Here is a 7,679-nt window from a genome sequence, read left to right on the forward strand (position 1 = left end):
TCCGGACCAATTAGGTCTAAACTTGCCTCTTGGATCCAAAACATTTTTCCTTAATGCTTTTAACACCAAGTCTCCTACTTTGATGTTTCTTGTCTTGACCTTCTTATTAAAATGCCTATCCATACGATTTTGATAGCATTGGATATGATGTAGAGCTTCTAGTCGCTTTTTATCAAGTAGAATTAGCTCTTCATACCTTGCTTTAGTCCATTCGACTTCATCGAGTCTACTTTCTAGTGCAATGCGTAGAGACGGTATCTCTAGCTCTATAGGTTGTAATTCATCCATTCCATAAACCAAGGAGAATGGCGTATTTCCTGTTGATGTGTGAATTGACGTGCGATAACCCCAAAGTGCGAAATGGAGTTTGTCAGGCCAATCCTTGTAATTTTCTGTCATTTTCTCAATAATAGTCTTTCGGGTTTTATTAGCTGCCTCAACTGCTCCATTTGCTTGAGGTCTATAGGGGGAAGTATGATGGTATTGAATACCATACTTTTGTAACAATTCTTCACATTCAGCTTCAAAGTGAGTTCCATTGTCACTTATCATCTCATGTGGGACTCTGTATCGACAAATGATATTCTTTTCGATAAAGAGTGCTACATGTTTTGCAGTGAGTTTAGCATATGATTATGCTTCAACCCACTTTGTGAAGTAATCAATTGCTACTAGGATGTTTTCGTGACCTCCTGTCCCAAGAGGGGTAATTTTACCGATAATATCTATTCCCGATGTAGAGAATGGCCATGGTGAAGTGTAGGTGTAATGTAGAGATGGAGGAACATGTTGTAAACTGGCATAAATTTGGCATTTAGGGCATCTTTTTATATATTGATGACAATCCCTATTCATGGTAGTCCAATAGTACCCTTCTCGCATTATCTTTTGGACTAGCATTTTGCCATTAACATGGGTTCCACAAATGCCTTCGTGGACTATTCTCATAGCTCTTTGGGCATCCTTTTTTCCCTACACATAAGAGAGCTCGACCCTTAGGTACCCTTTTATGTAACTCGTTGTCTATGAGTACGTATTGGGACACCAAGATTCTTAATGCTCGTTTTGCTCTTGTGTCAGCATGAGGAGGGTATTCTCCTATGGTGACGTAATTAAGTATATCCGTATACTACGGTTCTTCTTCCTCTTCTTCTTCTCGGACCACTTCATCATCTTCTATGGCTTGAATATAAGCCGGTGTTTGCCTTTTCTCTATGGTTAGAGGAATTTGCTCAATTTCCGTAGGAATCCTAACCATTGAGGCTAGTCTTGCCAAGGCATCAACAAATTGGTTTTCTTCTCTAGGTAGATAGGTGTATTCTACCTTTACCAGCTGGTTGGTGAGAGTTTCTAGATAAGTTTGGTAAGGGGATAGGCTTTCACTCCTTACTTTCCATCTTTTAGAAATATAGTTGATGATCAACGAAGAGTCTCCGAAAATTCGTAATTTCTTCACTCTCAATGCCAAAGCTGTTTCAAGGCCTACCACGCATGCTTCGTATTCGGCAACGTTGTTGGTAACGTCGAAATCTAGCATAATAGAGATTGGAACGTGTTCTTCTTTAGGTAATACTAATAATACTCCAACGCCACATCGTTTTTGGTTTGAGGCTCCATCAATGTATAAAGTCCAAGTATCATCTTCTGTGACCATCAAGTCTTCGTATGGAAATTCTTTGCCATGTACTGGTGTCGAATCTTCTATTGGGAAATCCTCTAGGAAATCCGAGACCACAAATCCTTTGATAGCCTTTTAAGGCATGAATATTACATCGAACTGGGTTAAATTGACTATCCACCTGTATATGCGTCTATTGAGTGTAGAATATTACGAATAGATACTTAAGAGGATCCATTCGAGAAACTACAAAGACTGTGTGCACGAGCATATAGTGTCTTAGCTTGGTTGTGGCTCAAACAAATGCGAGGCACAATTTTTCAAGCGATGTGTAGCGTACTTCATACTGGAGCATCTTTTTTCTTAGATAGTAGATTGCATTTTCTTTACCTTCTACTTCTTGTGCAAGCATAGCCCCATTGTCTCCTTGGTGACTGTTAAGTATAGCCTAAGAGGGATCCCTGGAAGTGCTGGTGCTAATACGGGAGGATTTGCGAGATATGCTTTGATATGTTCAAAGGCTTTTTGACACTCATCATCTCAAATTACTGGTACATTCTTTTTAAGCTTCTTGAATATTGGTTCGCATATCGTTGTTAATTTTGATATGAACCTACTTATATATTGCAACCGGCCAATAAATCCTCGAATTTGTTTCTCGGTTTTTGGCGGTGGCATTGACATGATCGCCTTGATCTTGGTTGGGTCTATCTCTATTCTTCTATAGCTTATGACATATCCCAAGAGCTTGCCTGAGGTGAGTCCAAAAGCACACTTTGATGGATTCAACCTCATGTTGTATTTTCTTAGCCTTTTAAAGAATTTTCTTAAGGCTACTTGATGTCCTGGACAATCTTTTGATTTGAAAATTATATCGTCTACATATACTTCAACCTCTTTGTGAATCATATCATGGAGTAGGGCAGTTTCTGCTCGTTGGTCAGTAGCACCCGCGTTTTTAACCTGAATGGCATTACCATGTAACTGTAAGTACCCCATGGTGTTATGAATGTTATTTTCTCCATGTCTTCTTCTGCCATGAGAATTTGATTGTATCCCGCGTATCCATCCATAAACGAGAGAAGTACGTGATTTGATGTATCATCTACCAAAATATCGATGTGCAGTAAAGGGAAGTCGTCCTTTGGACTTGCCTTATTTAAGTCTCGATAGTCGACACACATTCTTACCCTTCCATCCTTCTTTGGAATTGGGACGACGTTGGCTACCCATTAGGGGTATTTGGATACCCTGATAAAACCTACAGTTATTTGTTTCTGATCACTTCTTCTTTTATTTTAAGAGCTACGTCGGGTTTCATTCGACGCAACTTTTGTTTTAAAGGTTTCATTCCTTGAATTAGTGGTATAGTGTGTTGATCTATTTCTCTATTAATGCCTTACATATCTTCATATGACCAGGAAAATACATCGATAAATTCTTTGAGTAGATTAATTAAATCGGTTCTTTCTTGTTTATTAAGCGTTAATCCGATTTTAACTTATATTTTAATGGTTGAATCATTTGAGATATCAACCGTCTAAGTATTCTTAATTATCGGTGTTTTCTTTTCAAGTGTTTCCATTGCTTTAAAATTTTATTTATCATTTTCGTTGTTAGTTAAGCAATGCTCGTCATCTTGGGTTAATGAAAAACACAAGGAGTAAGAGGAAGAAGACATATTATTGAATTCGGAAATCATTACATCAAAAAGGGAAATGTCCTCAGGGACTTGATTGCTAACTATCCTAGGAATATAAATAGAAGAATTAGAAACAAGGGGTGCTATAGCTAAAGACTTGGAAGACTCTACAGGAAAAGACTTTGACTCTGACGACTCTTCAAACATTGGTCCTTGCCCTGTTGTTATGGAGATTTTTCTTCCACTCGGAGTAATCACCTTGACCGTCTTGCATCATCCTTGCACTAATCCTTCCGCTGGAGTGATGAGCTTCGAAGGGTCAAAGTTCTCGCTTTGTAGGACTGTTTGAATGAGCGAGGAATTATCCTCTACATATTTCGGCTCATCCTTTTCTCGCCCAAATAATAGTCCCATGACATTAAAGTCAAAGCATGGGGGTGCTTTCTCCTTGTGAATAGGAGTTCGGATCTCATCTAGAAAGTAGCAATCAAGAAAGATTTCGAACCCAGGTTGCTTTATGCCATTCACAATGAAAGGTTCAGGAAATTCATAGCATGGACAGTCCTCTCCTTCTCTTATAAACTGTCTATTAAGATTGGATACTGATCCATTGGGATTACTTTCTTTTGGGTGCGAGCGTTCCTTTGCGCCTTAGACCTTTCCTGGGCTCGCTTAAGATCTTCCCGAGTCGATTTGAAACCAAGTTCAAAAGTATCTAACTTAGGGAGCCCAGGTAATTCCATTTGTTTTTTATCTCCTTTTTCTTTCCCATAGTCATTCCCGAAAAGTATCCCTGTCTCTTGAGAATAGCATTTACTGTCATATTGGAGTGGGGGTCGTGACAAAGAGGGGTCCTTTCATCCTTCTCGATTAAGGAGACCTCTTCATTAAAGCCCCACAAGTCTTCATCATCCTCATCGTGCTCTACATTAATGATCGGATTTTCAACAGCTTTAATCCTCATAGGTGAAGCATCAATTATAATAGGGATTCCTCTAACTATGGCTTTTACCTGTTGGTGAAGAGATGAAGAGACGACCTTGCGATCATGAATCCAAGGGCGTCCCAACAATAAGTTGAAGGAAGCCTTGATATCTACCAGTTGGAAGGTAGTGGCATGTTCTATTGCTCCCACCGTTACATTCATAGTTATTTTTCCAAGAGCTTGGCGACGAGTATTGTCGTAGGCTCTTATTCCTTGTGTTGACGGGGTTAAGTCTTCATCTCTTATGCCTAACATCCTCGCAGTTCGGAGTGGACAGACATTAATTGCCGATCCATTGTCTACAAGAGTCATTGGGACGTTCATCCTCTTGCAGACTACTGTGAGGTTTAGAGCCTTGTAATGCTTGTCACTTTCTGGAGGAGTGGAGGTAAATCTTTTTCAGAAAGGTGATCAAGTTGATAGGACTAGGGAGATCACTCGTAAGGAAGTTAGTTAACCCCTCAGGAGTGGTATCGGAATCTATCCCTATCTTATCCAAGGCGTTCATTACTGCCAATCTATGTTCCCGAGATGTAGCCAGAAGTTTCCATACGTTCATTTTGACCTTGGTCTTCTTAAATTGTTTGAAAATATCATTGTCCTCTATAATAGGTATGGGAACTTGTTGCACGGTAGGAATAGGTTGTGTATAGATGGGAGGTTGCATTCTCCCAAATCTTGTGAGGACGTCTATGGGTGAATCTTCTTCATCCCGAAAATCACCTATTGAATATGACATTGAAAGTGGAGGTTCTTCCATGTCATTAAGGTAGACGTCTTCATCATCGCTATCACAAACCCCATTAATGCTTATATCTTATTCTTGTGGGATTTGAACTAGCTTCTTATCATCAATCATCTTCTGAATTAAATCTTTGAATTTAAAACAATTTTCAATAGTATGTCCCCCTGATTGATGGTATGGACAGTAGAACTTGTCTTTCCTCTTTAGTGATTCAAATGGTCTCGGTTCGGGAGGTTTGACCTTACCATTCTCAGAGAGCATTTTGAACATTTTAGCATAGGAAGTCCCAATTGGAGTATAGAGTTTATTACTCTTCTTGGGTGTGTCAATTACTTGGAGAGGGAATGGTTTCTTCTTCATGGGTGGAACTTTAGCATACTTGCTTTGAAGCTCCTCTCCTTGTTTCTTTGCTAATTCAATAGCTTCACGTAACAAGTCTATTCCCTCCCACATTTACCATATAAGAATCTATACTTCTTCCTTGGTTGCAAGTTCTTGTTCAAAAGGAAAATCATCCATCACATCGAAAAAGGTTTCCTCCTCTTCTTTGATAGCATGAATTTCTTAAATGGCTTTGATGAGAGATGAGGGATCAACATGGTTTTCCGCATCAGAGATAGCCAAGGAATCGGAGGGAGGTGCATTGTTAATGCTTGGCTTCTTACTTGCAGGGGGAAATGGTAACTTATTGTTATCAATCAAATCTTGGATTGCTTCCTTAAGCTTCAAACAATTCTCAGTGAAATGACCCATACCTTGGTGATATTTGCAGTGTGCATTGGGGTTCCAGTTAGCTATCCTATTTTCAACTGGTGGGTCCCCAAATGGTCTAATAGGAGTTATAAGACCTTTTGCATTCAGTCGATCGAATGCGGTGTCATAACTCATACCAATAGGAGTAAAGTTCCTCATAAATGGTTTCTTTTGTTCTTGGTTGTTCATAGCAAGGACTTCATTCAAATTAAAGGTGCTAACATTATTTGATTGGGTGGTTTTGGAAGAAGAAGGATTTACGTTCTTCTTGCCTTTCCAGCCACTGTTGGAGTTATTGTTAGCAGCTTTTTGTTTAGCAAGGTCGTCTTCAATGTTAATCCCAATATCATAGACCGCCTTGAAGGTGTGTAGATTGTTTTGATATTTAAGATGCTTGGAGTACTTTTCTTGGAGGTTCTTGATAAACAACCTCTTTTTCACTCGATACCTCAATCATCCTAGCAGAGGTTTCTCTTCATTTATTGAAGAAAGAATTGAAGCCTTCATTCTCTTTCTGTTTAAGTATTTCAAGTTCCCTATGATCAATTTCAACTTGAATATTGCATTTATACCTATCAATGAAAGCGTTTACAATTGATTCCCAAGTAGAAGTTTTCTCTTTGTCGAGGGAGAAGAACCATTGTTGGCAAACGGTTTCAAGAGATAAGGAAAATAAAGAATGAAATATTTTTCTATCAATACCCTTAATATTCATTATTTTTTCAAAATCTTTTAAATGAAAGTAAGGGTTATCAGTTACCTTGAATTTTGGGATGTCGTTGGCATTGAACTTCTGCGGAAGAAGCTATTTGTCCACCGAGACCCCTTGTGAACTAATGCCCTGGAACCTGTAATCATTAGATATCTTGCTCAAGCTTTCTTGAATGAGCTCCATTTGTTTTTGCTTCACGGGGTCATTAATTTGGAGGCTTAAGCTCTTTAACAGTTCAGTAACACCAGCCATTTACTTCTTGAGCTCATTAACTTCTTCTTGACTCGCCATTATCTTCTTGGCTTTCCTTTTTTGACTGACTGGTTTGTCAAAAAGTTGTACTTGAACGAAAAGGTTGTCTCTTATCAACGCCCTTCCTTTCTTGACCACGCGCTGTAAATTAAACCATTTTTTATTTTAATGACTTGACTCAAATTGACTTTGAATTTACGGGTTTATAAAGAAAAAGAAAAAAGCAAAAATAGGGTGTATATTTTTGGGAATCAAGTATATGGGTTCAAACAAGTGGTGTAATTGGAGGATTAATATCCGACTTACCCCCCTAAAAAAATGACGGAAAACACGCGCATACAAGACTCTCTAGACATGGTCAAAGTGTACATACATATTAGTGTGTGCTTTATTTATGAGTGCAAGTGACATGCTTTGACTCTTGTGTAAGACCATGGGACTTAGTTCCTAGACTAAATTGAGGACTAAACAAGGGTACTGTTATTAGCAAAATAATCGAACTGATTAGCAAACTGTTGAATTAGACTTGGCTCGAGAAAAAACATAAATTGTCGCCAAAGCAACAGGACTGTCGCCAAAGCAATAGGACTGTCGCCGCACACTGCAGTGTAGCGCCAGACAACAGCGTTGTCGCTCGGCGTTGCACAGCAGCGTGTGGCGCTATAGTCCAAATTTTTCCGCCATTACTAGAGCATTAATCCGGGACTGCTTTCAGTATTTTTACTCTACGAGACATGCCTAAAGTTGTACTAAGTCAATTCTGATTAAATTATTAAACTTTAATTACTCTAATTAATTAATTAATTAATTAGGCAAAGTCCTTTTAGCCATTAATTAGTTTATTTAATGCTTAAACACAAGTCAAACAAACGGTTAAGAAAAGCACATAGAGTATGCACAACAAATAATGCACAATTAGTCAAGTAGGCACAATATGATGCAATGAGTTTGCCACCTAACCATGGCTCTAGT

This window comes from Chenopodium album, chromosome 1 (assembly GCF_948465745.1).
Source record: "Chenopodium album chromosome 1, dcCheAlbu1.1, whole genome shotgun sequence".
Taxonomy (NCBI): Eukaryota; Viridiplantae; Streptophyta; class Magnoliopsida; order Caryophyllales; family Amaranthaceae; genus Chenopodium; species Chenopodium album.